General features: G+C 45.3%; 1 protein-coding gene across 2 annotated transcripts in view; it reads left to right on the forward strand.

The window, feature by feature from the left end:
* The window catches only part of COBLL1 (cordon-bleu WH2 repeat protein like 1), a 702,447-nt gene that overhangs the window by 250,755 nt on the left and 438,115 nt on the right, over positions 1-13,577 (forward strand). The window lies entirely within an intron of this gene.

Raw genomic sequence — 13,577 nt, forward strand, 5'->3', positions numbered from 1 at the left:
TTGAAAAATACTTGAGGCCTCGCATGTTCTTTTCTTTTTGTTTGACGCCGAATTCCACCCATTCCATCTTTTGCTCCCAAGATGCCATTAGATGTGCTTGGAGACCACATATCTCCTTGTTGCCCACTAGAAAACATACTACATAATTTATGCAGAAATGTCAATCCGAAAGACATAAATAAGTATTTGGAGTGATGCTGACAGGAGCAAGTCACTGCCTTCCTGGGTGGCATAATACCTAAATATTGCTCTGCCAGGGACTTCCGACTTTGTAGTAGTTTTTGATCTTGACATCTTTTCCTACTTATAAAGCAAGACAGATTGTTCCCCCTTGTTCCATAGTACCTATTGGCTTATCCAGCACTGATAGGCAAATAGGATTCCACAACAGATCCATGGTACAGTGGGGTACTCTGTCAATACTAGAAATAGGGTGTGCTGTGAAAGGGACATATTTCATGGGGAAAGGGTAAGTAGGGATGGAAGTCTGTAGCATAATAAACCTTTTCACAGATATCTTATTTACATTTATTATCTATTTTCTCCAAGGAAGAACAAAAGTGCTAATTATTCCATATTCCAGGCCCAAATCTGTGTGAAGGCAAGAGATTTTCACGTGCACTTAGTGAATTATAGTGAAGTGTACTTTACAAGAGTGCCTTATGAATGAGGACAAGTTGATATTAATCAGAAAAATAAATGTTGATTCTCGAATCATGATATTGACATCTATTTACTTTGCCAAAAAGTTTGATAATGTGATTAAGTATACAAATGTAAGCTTATTGGCGTATAACATTTTATTTGTAACCACTTTTTGCATTGAAAGGGGTTGATGAAAACATTTTTTGGCAGGGAACAGTGCAAAGCATACCTTTCAGTATTTGTGCTGTCAAATAATTCTATGAGTTGGTGGGTTTATTCTAGGAGCTTATTGGAGGATGCACTCAGCACTTGGTTGCAGTGCAGGCTTTTCATTGTAGCATCTAAATAATTAGGATCAATCCAAAAGCATATCAGTTGCTGATAAAATGAACATAACGTTCTGGTCCTTGTCTGTTGCTCATGAGGCCTTTATCAGGACAGGATATTTTGGGTGTAAAACTAATCTGAACACCATGGTCTAAGAATAAAAACAAAGTGGCATACATCATTTGGAGGGTTACTTTTGCAAAGCAAATTACCGCGGGTTTACAAAAGGTTAAGTCAAACAGTTCGTGGAAAAAGTCTTCAATCCTAAAAAAAATATCTCAGATAAATCACATGGATTGGGTCTTATGATAAAAGTAGGAAAAGACTTGTCAACTAATGATGAGGATGCTCTGCTTTCAACTTAGAATAATTCAATTACCTAAACATGTTTTAGGTCATATCAATTGTGTGTCCTGTTTACTGATCATGGAGGTGATTATGTCACCACTAATATAAATAATCTATCCTAAAGCAGGAGGGATACTCCACTAACAGTCTGGTGACTCGTACACCGTCTGTACTTTTAGGAGGGAGTGGGGCGGACCGGACCCACACCCACACTCACTCACACTTACTCACGCTCATGCATACACACACACACACACAAACACATTACAAAATATTCAAACATACAAATCCCACTTTAATACAGCCCTGCCTCGGAGGTCCCAGGAGGGTTGGGACTGCTGCCTTCCCTCATTGGTTGACCTTTGGTCAGCCAATGAGGTAAAGCAGCAGTCCCAAGCCTCGGAGGTCCTAGGGGGGTTGCGACTAGGAAACACAGCAGTATCAAACTAGGCACAGAGTGCGATGGGGTGGGTGAGATTGCAGACCCCAGTCTGTGACAAAGTGTTACTGTTTGACACTCGACCCTGGGCGCTTCAGCACTTAAAACTGAAGTGCCCAGGTCTAAGGCAATGAGTTGCGCTACCCCTCATCACCGAGGGGGAGGGCCTCGAGAACCTTTGCTGAGCTGAGGAGGTCACGCCCACAGGAGCTGTGACATCCTCAGCCCATCAAAGTTAAGCTCAGGCAGCCAGAAGCCTGTGCATTTAGCGCATGTCTAGCTCCTGGCTGCCTAGCTGAAATGTGGAGTATTTGTCAGGTCGACCTTTGCGCAACCTGACAGACAGTACTCTTGAGGGGCAAAAGGTCAGGGGCATAGCCCGTCTGCCCCAATGGACCGACCGCGGCTGCTAGTCTTTAATAAAACCCCTTCATGTGACTATGATATAGGTTAAAATGTCGATTGATCAAATCTTGGGCCCATGACAATTAGTTTTTACAAACATATAATCAGCTCGTAGATATAACAGTGTTTGAATATAATTTTTGCATGCTGTGTTTATATACACTTTGTTTCCCACATATTGTAAACCATGAAAGGTCAGCATTGTCACTTTTGAACACTTTTGTAACACCCTTTGAAGTGTATACTGTACTTTTGCATTAACAGTTTTCCATTTTTGTGGTCATATTTTTGGGTCCTTTATTGCTATATCAAGCAGATGCATTGATTAATTTCACATACCCTAGTTAGTCCAGCATATTTCTTCTGCCAATTGCAGTTATGAAATGTTTAAGAAATTACTTTGTATGATCTCCTGTGTTGTTTTCATGAATAAAGATTAATGTTGTTATGTTATGTTATGTTACTGGGTATTTGTTGAGCGTGCGGCTACTCCCAAGAGTGTCCCGGCGCTGAGTGCTGCTGGGGAACCCATCCTGGCTTTCCCTGTGAGATGGTCCCTACTGGGCATCTCCAAGGTGAAGACAAGCATCCCCGGCGCTGATGGGGCCGTAAGTGGAGATTAAGCAAGCTATTGCCCAGAGTTGCTGAGTGGGATCCATGGTTAGAGTCGGCACCGAGGCGAGAATTATCGTGTCCGCTGACCTTGGTCCAAGACCCTGCCGCGTCGGGAATCGAACCCTGGTCCCGGGCCGACTTCTGCCGCCTCTAACCAGTGAGCCACACCACTCCACTCAAGTAATTTACAAGTAATACAGGGTTGCCCTGTTGTGATCTGTATTATCTATACAGATAGACAAGACAAGTAATCTACAACATATTATATTGAAATATCTGCTTGATGTTGAGTTGCACAGGGTGACCATTCACCATTTGAAGAGTGCTATCCGTATCATGACATGGTCGGGGGGGAGAAGGAGCAGGCAGTAACCTCTCTAGATTCAGATGGGAGATTTCAGCCTTAGGTGGTAAAGTGAGCAACAGATTCTGGACAAAATATTGGCAAGGGACCAGAGCGGGACACGAGGTAGAAAGCAGTGGGACACTGGCAATGGGTTGGGGTGGTGGGTGTTGGGCACAGTTGAAGTAGAAAGCATCCATCCTGCGACATCCGTGTGTAGGACAGTGGAATACACAGACATGCCATTGGAGAAGAGGACAGGTAGTCAACTCAATGAAGGGATGACCGGACACATGTAGCTGGTGGAGTAGAGGGCAGTCGCCGACCACCAAGAGGGCCAGGACCCAGAATGTGATACGAAGGGGTGAGAATGGGATTCACACTTGGAGTTGATGCTGATATGAAGCAGCTTAGGGGCACAACAGGGGCAGAAAAGTGGCAGAAGTGCAAAGGACATGGAGACAGTGTGCAACAGATCACAAGATGTGATCGGGCCAGTGAATTCCTTTTGAGTGCAGTAAGAGAAAGGCAGGGGGCGAGGAAATAGGAAGACTGGTCCAGGGAACCATGGAGATAAACTGCCAGGATTGAAAATGTAGCCGCTCAGCCCCTGTCTTCTCACCTGTGGGGTAACTGTTGCTGCTGGGAGAGGAGTTCTCCATTCCGCTGGGCGCCTGGAGATCGCGAAGTCAACCGCTGTTCTGACGCAGGTTGCTGAATCCCGCCAAACACAGAAGTGCCCTGCTGGGGGACCACAATCCCCATACTCGCTTGCGCAAGGAGTGCCTACTTAGCATGAACGCCGGCCCGTGGCGCGGGACACGCGCGGGGACGTGTCCGGGGCCATGCCTGGGCCAAGGGGGCCCGTCCATGCCCGGAGGAGGCTGGGCTGGGCCCCCCCTATAACATCTGCATATTCAGGTACTGTCAAATTTTGGTGAAATTATGATGAAAAGAAGGGGTTTTGGGGAAAAGAATGCAGGAGGGGTAGGAGCGACTCTGGACTCATTTTTGGTCAGAGCGGCAAGTGTCATTAATCACGAAATAGAGTTGACTGAAAGGTGCCTTTCTATGGAACCGCTCCTTTTTCCCCTGGGGGCAACTCTTGATAAATCAAATGAGTCCCTATCGGGCACGCAACCATCATTATTGATAACATCATCGGATCTTCCGCCAGGTCAATGTGGGTCTTCCTCTCCAAATTTAACTACTCAGGTTACACTAAGTAGGGGGTTGAAAATTTCTCCCTTGACCATGTCCCCAAAAGATCCCACTCCAAACCCGCCGGCCAAGCGCACTAGAATAGGGGGTACTACTAACACGAAGCCAAAACAATCCAAAATAACTTGTGCCCTTAAACCAAAAGGCCCCCAAACCAGGGTGACTACAACGAATCCTAAAACATCAGCCCCTCCAGTGTCTGCCAATATATTATCACTCCAAGTAGTTCCAGATGATCCCATTTGGACTGAAGTGACTAAAAGTTTAATGCTATAATGGCTACTATTTTAACTAAACTGACTAATTGAAAATAGGTTGGCCGACTTAAAGTCACAGAACCATCGATTAATATCTTGGGTGCCCCCTCAAAGAGATCCCCCTCCAGAAGCACCTAGAAGCAGTAACCCAATTCATCTAAATAAGGCTCGGGACCCATCCACTTCCGCAACATCGTCAACCTTACCGGCTGTCACCACCATGGCCCCAGCACAGCCTCTAACAGGTATTTCCAATCTAAACACATCTCGGGAAGCTCAGAATCTCCAAGAGAAGAGCACAAGGGATTTACTGCGGCAGGCACCAATAGCCCAAAAGGAAATAGGAGGGGCCAATCAGGCAGCAGGATTACGTGAGATTTATACTGGAGCGATAGACAATCATTTGCAACAATCTCTCCATCTTCCACCGGCAGCATCCCCACTGGTAGTGGTCCAGGCATATGTTCCCCTCCTTCGAGAAAACCAGAGTGAATCCACAAGACACCTAATGGACAAATGTCTTCACTGGTTAATAGACAATTTTAAGGGTTCGCAAATGGGGAGTTATCAACTGACCACCGAAATGATAATGACCAGGAGAGTGGAATGGGTGGGCAGTACAAGAAAATCGTTCACTGGTGACTGAGTGGTTATTAATTTTAATAATGCTTATACGGGACCTTCTCTTTTAGATAATCTTTATAGATTTTCCTCTAGGAACTTGCAGATTATCCCCTTACCACTGGAGCATTTTTGTAACCAGGGTGTAATGCCACAAAGAGATTATAGGATTAGAAGAATTCCAGTATTTGCATGCCTGAAAGATAACGAGGGCTCCAATACTAGTTCAGGGATAAGGCTGCATAACAGATTCACAGCTCTCTCCGATCTGGAGTCATGCGATTGACTAAACCCCCCACTCCCGCACCACCAGGAAGGAAAATTACTCTGGTTCCCCCAGTGCTTAAGCTACAGGTGAAACCCTCAACCCCATTAGTTATAGAGAAGCCCTGCACAGCAGTAATTCCCGACCTAAGTAGTCAGGAGAGTGACCTGAGTACTTTACCCCCGCCGACTGCTACAGAGGAAATTAGGCCCACTATGGCATCCTGGAATGTAGCAGGAATAGCCTCCAAGATAGAAAACCCTGATTGGCAAAACCTGTGGCAATCACTGGAGATTATACTCTTCCAGGAGACTTGGGCCATAGACCCAGTCTTTTTTCAGGGTTTTGTACTTTTCATGCCCCTGCAATTCCATCGACATTGGGGAGGGTGAAGAGGGGATTATTAACCATAATCTCTTTTCAAGTCAGGCAGGTTGGCTCTATCAATAGCCATTTCCAGCTCTTCCAACTTGATAATAAGAAAGAGGAAACTTGGTTTATTATTAATTATTATAATAAGGAGTTTGGGAGAAATATGAAGGTAGTGGCCGATGCCCTAGCAAATGAGATAGAGAAACTCACTGCAGCACTACGTATGGATTATAAGAAAATGAGAAGGAAAAGAGTGAAGGACCTCAGGGAGCAGGCGTGGGAAGATCTTGAACAAGCAGCTATCTCTGGCAGTAGTAGGGATTTTTGGAAAATTGTGAATGCCCCCTACTTTAAAGATTCTAAAGACCCCTCCCTAGACTCACACGTAGAAGAAGATGCAAGGGTGGGACACTTCGAAAATATTTGTTGTTCTACGACCTCTTCAATATTCCCCCCCTGGGTCCAGATGCTGCATCCCAAGGTGGGCTAATCTCCTCTTTATCGGAGGTTAGAAAGGGCCCGGAAACCTGTACCCCCAGAAAGGCTTCGGGGCCTGACGATGTCCCAATCGATCTCTTCCAGGAGAACTATGACGTGGGTCCCTCTACTAACAAATGTTTTTAACTCCATCCAGATAGAGGGTCCCCCCCCATCCATCCTGGAAGCAGAGCGTAATAGTGCCAATATACAAGAAGGGTGATAGGGGGTCCCCAAAAAATTATCACCCAATTTCCCTTCTTGATACCACTGTCAAGCTTATGGGACAGCTCCTATTAGCCAGAAGGAGGATTGGGCCGAAAGCCATAGCATTTTTATGAAGGCTGAATATGGTTTTCGGAGGGGTATGGGGACGGTGGATCAATGTCTAAACCTTTCTCTATATATAGGGAAATATACTAAGGCAAAAGGCGGGAAGATCTATATGGCCTTTATGGATCTGACCGCAGCTTTTGATTGTGTTTCCCACCAGAGGCTGTGGTCTATGATGGAGGGGATGGGCATTGATCCGCCTATAATTAGTTTTATCCGTCAGCTGTACGCCAATGCCACTGCCTTTGTACTGTATGACAGGAATGGGGAGTGCACATGTTCCTTTAAGATAGAAAAGGGAGTAAGGCAGAGTTCTGTCCTTGCCCCGTTTTTTTTTTCCATCTACACAAACGGGGTAGAGCCTGCCCTCTCTGCCTCACCTTGGGATTTGCCCAAATTCTTTCATAGCCTCCTTCTGATATAGGCGTACGCCGACGACGCAGTATTAATGGCCAGAACCGGGGTAGCCTTACAATCCCTAAATAACGCATATTCAACATTCATGGCCTCCTTAGATTTAAAAGTAAACAAATCAAAATCCTTTATAATTGTAGCAGGAGCAGCCAGAGGAGAGAAACACCCCAACTTCAATTTGGCATCAAAGAAAATCGAGGTGGTTGACTGTTTTTCATACTTAGGAGTCCTCTTCGATAAAAATCAGTCTTGGACTAATTTGGTGACAGCAAGAGCTCAGAGCATGGAAAGGAGCCTCTAAGCCATCAAAAGTTTTATGAAGAAGCTAGGAGTGAATCCCCTGGACATGGTAAAAAATATATACTCCGCAAAAACCAAGGCCGCTATAACATATGGGGCGGGAGTCTGGGGGATGGCCAATGTTGAACATCTGCAGCAACTGGAAGATAGCTTTTTTTTAAATCGAGTATCTTTACCACAATCTGCTTCCAATTATATCTTACATCTAGAATTGGGGCTACCTTATTTGAGTGACTGCATTAGATTGGCACTACTTCTATTGTGGCTCTCAATTTGGCGGAGGTCCACTGTAGATCTGACCCAATGTATTGTTAAGGATTGCTGTAAAATGGATTATTATAAGAGGATTGGCTGGCTAAACTATGCGGAGACACAACTGAATGCATTAGGGTTAGGCGCATTATTTCAGGACCCCGAATCTTAAGAAAAGGGTGCCGAAGAAAAGGATAACAGAGTTATTCTTGCAGAGAGAAAATGACGCCCAAAGGGAAAAACATCACCTTCAAAAATCCTCCATTGCCTATGACCTTGCTCCACCCAGACCAGGGGAAGGTTTTTATTATCTCTTGTGTATTAATAACACACAGCATAGATTTATCCTTCTGCGCTTCTGAATTAACCTGATTCCATTAATGTTAGGGTACCCGAAAAAGTGATATAAATTGTCAGATTTGTCACCTTGCCCATGTAATAATCCCTCCGTACAGTCAGACCTCCATCTAACATTATTTTGCAAGTACTCCCAATTTTGAGGTATCACAAATTCAAACAATGTAGGGTGGCCATGTATTTTTTAAAGACCCTCCCGGATTGGTTTGTATGTTTTTCCCTAGCTTCATTATTTTGGGCTTGTATTGGAAAAGAGGAAAAACGGGGGCCGCTGTCTAATTAGTAATAATTAAGATAGAAGTGGTTTTATATATTTTTGTAATATGGCTTTAACTTGTTATTAAGGCATTTATAGCATTTTTAACTGAATTTTAAATGGGTTTTTATTGAAAATGGTTTATCACAAACATGACAATTTTGACATATTGGTCCTTTTATCTTTTAACCTTTGTGTATATGGTCATATTATATGTTTTGCAATATTTAGGATGAATTTATACTTTTATGACTTGTGTTACTAAGTTCGAATAAAGTTGTGTGATTTGATTTGAATATGTAGTAACTGTGAGAGGACACAAGCGAGTTTGCAAGGCAGGAGCAGAGGGCAGTAGAATAGGTACTAAGCATCATTGGGGCAAGGGGCCAGACCGGCACATGGGGGGGAGCAGGGGAAAGCATAGCAGGTATGTAACACCGTAGCGTCTATTGCAGAGGACACGGAGAGGATTAGTGCTGGGCATCATGGGCAGACAGAAGCCAGAACAAAACTTTAAAGGACGGGAAGGAGCAGCATGACACCGGCAGAGAGTGCGAAGTGGGCAGGTGGCACTCAACATGGGGCAGAATGTGACACATAGGCAAGGGGGTGATAAAAGCAACTTGCATCTTGTGTATTTAGCAGTGGTCTGGCCCTCATTTGAAGATGTAAATCTGCAATTTTTATATATTTATTTTATTGTTCTGCTATTTCATGTTTTATAGTTCAATCTATGGACTATAAATACAAAAACAACCAAAAATCAATAGTTTATCATAAAACTACAGTTATTCGAAGTATGTTATCAGACTTTAGTCCGGCGGCCACCCAAGCGGTGCTGGGACCAGCCGCCAGTGGTGCGGTGGTCCCGCACCTGCAATTAGGATGCTACAGCCACCGTGGCAGTGGCATCCTCCATTCCCAGCATTGTGGTGGGTGGTGCGCACAGCACCGCCCGCCACAATGCTGGGAATGCACTGTGTGCATTGTCATGCACAAGGAGACAGGCACCGCAAGGTGCCTGCCACCATGCCCATGACAATGCAGGGGGGTACCATAGGTACCCCCATGTGCACCCCCCACAACGGGCCCATGACAGCTAACCCCACATGCCTTTCAGTGGCGGCATCGCCGCCATGGAAAGGCACGTTTCCGGCTGCATCCTAATATGGATGGCGGGGTCATGCAGACACCGCCACCATATTGAGCACCTTTTCTGCCCGGTCGACTGGCGGAAAACCGGCGGACGGTCTTTCCGTCCGCCGGGGTCCCCCCGCCATACTAATATGGTGGGGGGAGAAATGGGTGGCGGGTGCGGAAGGATGTAAGACGGATTGCCACCGCCATGCGGGCAGTGGCGATCCGCCCTACATCCTAATGGACCCCTCAATTGAGTAAAATCACATAGAGGTAGTAATCTTTATGACAATTCCTAATATGTTTTCCAAAGATAGAGCAGGGTACCAATCATGGAACATGCTATGCTAAAGACTCAATCAGCCTCCAACATATTCGAAAGACTCTTATTTTTTTATTTTTTTTTACCAGCGTCCTGTCATTTGTTATAGAGAAAAATGCCAAAAATCCTTCAACGAGAATGATCTTCTTTCAATTAGATTCACAGCCAACTGAAGCAGACAGTATCTCTGCTTCTGTTAAAATATTTACAGAAATGGCGAATAGCAGTAAGAATACTTAGAAACTAACACCTGAGTTAAAGCAAAGATATATGTTTCATGCCACTTAATCTTTAGACCCTTTTCTGAAGAAATTACATTTTAGTAATTTGATGGATTGGGGCCAGTGTTTAATTACTCCTTCGAGAGAGGTCGCTGGGGCTAATAGTTGACGATCGACCTTTGTAAACATGCAAAGGAAAATCTGTTTTTGCTTGTACTCCAGTTATTTCGTTTTTTTTCAAATGACATAGCAAATAACACTCTGGCTGAAAGCTTAGATTTTATTGTGAATGAAGAGTTTGATAAGTGTGTTACTAAATAGTCTGTAAGTAGTTATTGGTTAACCTACAGGCTTTGCACTTGCAGAATATCATTTGCAAGTATGAGGTACAATTCAAAAAGCTCCTATCAAGAAATGTGTAGCCAACCAAAACCTTTCTTATCACCGGTGCAGATACCTTTCAGACGGAGAGGTCAAACCTATGCTTCCCCGTGGTCCAGTGCACGGAGCTCACCTTGGAGCGCTTGTGCAATTACCTCAAGACCTTCAGATAATCTACTCCCCATACAAGTGAAGTGGACACTTAACATTCATCAACGAAATAGCTGTGTTGGCACAGCTCCAAGAAAGTCCTAGGAAATCATACATTTGCCAGCAAATGCATTTCGAAACTCAAGACAAGAAGACGGGCTTGGGGCCATTAACAATACTCCTGCTTTTGTGTAGTAAAGCTCATTCAGAGTAATAGAAACAACTACGGCTCTCTATGCAGGCAGCTCCGGACAGCATCAAGTTGGGTGAGCCTCATCTCTCAAGCTTGTCATCTGTAAAGCAATCTTTGAAACCCTCGCTTGCACTTCCATTTTTGGTGTTGTTTGCCATGTAGCAGTAAGAAGATACCTCGAGGAATTCAAGTTATTTTCCTGACGGTCGAGTCTTCAAGTTGAAACAATGAAAGGCCTGTTTTTGTTCATCTGAGAGCAGCATGATCCCGTGAGGGTGGCACCTGTGCTTTCTTGTCAGGAGCTGCAGGTCTCTGTCTCGGTGGGAGAGCCAGTAGTAAGGTGCCCAACCGGGGGCAGCAAGTTTCTCTTTGAATGCAACTAAAAAGAAACAAAGAGTTGTTTATATGGCCCTGTGTCTGAAGCTGAATTTACACGGAACCTGCATATTCTGTTGAGGGGTTCTTTACTCATATGTGTCACAAGAGCGAATTTTTAAGTTGAATAGCACAATAACGGCAACTCCCTGGTCACGCATAAGTAAAAAAAAAAAAAAAAAAGGAACGTAAGTGCAAGAACTCGAAGCAAATTTAGTTACAGGAACTTTTATTATTGTAAAACGTTTATCATCCCTCTTTTTCCTACACTTCCTACTTTATACAGCTGGTCGTCATCAAAATGATGCAGCGTTATTGTTTTATTTTGCAGTGACTCGATGCACTGCAGGATCTTTAGTTACCTCTTCCTCTGGCTTCTTGTTCTAAACTTGAATTTATAAAGGCGAATCAATCCCCTCTAACGTTACTCAGTACTATAATGTGCTTTTAAAAGCACAGGGACGTTTTCTGGAGTGGTGGATAGTTCTGTACTGCAGGATCATGAGATCAGGAAGCAGCGGGGAGCAGGGTGCTTCTTGAACACCCAGAAGAGAAGGCACCACTGCAAAGGATGCAGACACCGCGGGGTGGAGCGCTGACCTTGAAAGAAACGTCCAAAGACCATGATGCTGTCTAGAGACTTTGATCAATGCAGAAGACCAAATCCATGGAGTGGAAAGTAGACTTGGCCAGGATTACCCAGACAACCTCAGAATAGAACCCAGCCGCTGAGGAAAGTTGGGCGCGGCGTGTTTAGGTTTATGAGATGGAACATGGATGAGGCAAGTAGTGTGGCGCTGGTGGTAGTTTTTAGGAAAGGGCAACACCAAAACCTGAGAGAGAAGCACCACTGCTCACATTGTGGGTGACAGGCATTACATCACTACTACTGCTTGATGGACATCCCTAAGATATCATTTATGGTGACTGACATCATATTTCTAGTGTTGAGTGGCATTATTACTACTATGTGCTGTGGCTATAGGTGGCAGGAGGTTATCTACCAGAAGTCGTTGAAATAGCATACTGCTAACAAGCTGACCTTAACCAAAGGGGCATCTCCGCCTCATCCCTTCCTCCCTTCTTTAATCCTCTGTCCACTTCTCACAGCACATTGGGTTTGAAATTCTCCTCTCCCCCATTTTATCCCGCCATTGACTCCTCTCAGCCCCATTGTGACCCCTTTACTGATTCCTTTACTTCCAGTGGCGTAACGTGAAAAATATACCCCCCGCAGAATGTGATGAGTGGCCCTTGAGTCTCCCATATCCCCATATGAATGGAGGCTCCCTGGAAGGTCGGGGCCTCCTGCACTGCAGGGGCTAAAGGTGCCTGTGTTACACCCCTGATCCACTCAGAAGCCCTTTTCTCCTGCGGAAGTTTGTTCTTGACTGGCCAGGAGGCAGGACAACATTGAAGACCATAAACTACAGGGCTCCACGGCTGACACAGAACTAGGGGTGGGCGGAATTTGCGGAATTAACCTCCGCAAATTATCGCGAGATTGCAGAAAATCTCCGCAAACACGCCGGAAATATCGCGAAGATGCGGAAGTTTTTTGCCGCCTGTTCGCGGTATTTTTTGCGTGTTCGCGGGTCGCCAACTTACCCATGCGGTCGCTCATGGGCGCGGCCATCTTGTTTTCACTTGTCCCGCCCTCTGGCGTTGTTTACTTCCTGTTCCGGGTCGCGCAATGCATGTTCGCGGTCGATATTTCCTGTTCGCGATCGCTTTTACTTGATCGCGTTGCTTTTTGCTTGCTCAGGGAGAAAATATCGCGCGAACTTGCCCACGTGGTCGCAACGGGCGCGGCCATCTTGTTTTCCACTCTATTGCATGGTTCTGGGGCCTGATTTTCAATCCTCCCTAAATCTTTTCAATCCTTTGTTTATAGCCACTTTTTTCGGATCTTTATTACTTATTATTTCTCTAACTATTTTCCTGCCTCTATATTTTTGGTTTTTGTGTACCTTTTTTTTTGTTTTTTAGCTACTTTTTCTCTTTGTATTGCCTGCTATTTATTTCCTTTACTCCTTTATTTATTTTACCTTTTCTTTCCCGCCCCGTCCCCAGAACCATGTCCAAGGGCAGGGCTGTTCGCCGGCGCAGCCAGAGCCGCGACCGCCTTCCTTGCGGAAGGCGGCGCCCACAAGGGGTGCATGCACGGGCCTTATTTGGGGAGGCGGAGTTGGCTGCACTAATTTTCTTTGTGCAGCGCCACCTCCCCTCAACCCTGGCAGCAGGTGGCAGGCCTGGGTCCGGGTACGGCCTCCGGGAGCGTCGGCAGCGGTGGGGGAAGGTGCGCCGGGCAGTGTCTCGCATCTCTGGGGTCCGGCGCACCCAGGCACAGCTGACGCACCGGTGGTCCGACATCCTGGACCGTGAGCAGGACCTGCTGGACCTGCTAGGAGTGGAGGTCCCGGGGCTTGGTGAGTACCTATTTAATTATTACAACTTTGTGTCTGTTCTTCTGCTCTATGTTATATATTGCGAATATCTTTTTTTCCTTCCAACCAGATAGAATGTTGCTGCTTGCAATACATTCCAGGTT

This window comes from Triturus cristatus, chromosome 3_1 (genome assembly GCF_964204655.1).
Source record: "Triturus cristatus chromosome 3_1, aTriCri1.1, whole genome shotgun sequence".
Taxonomy (NCBI): Eukaryota; Metazoa; Chordata; class Amphibia; order Caudata; family Salamandridae; genus Triturus; species Triturus cristatus.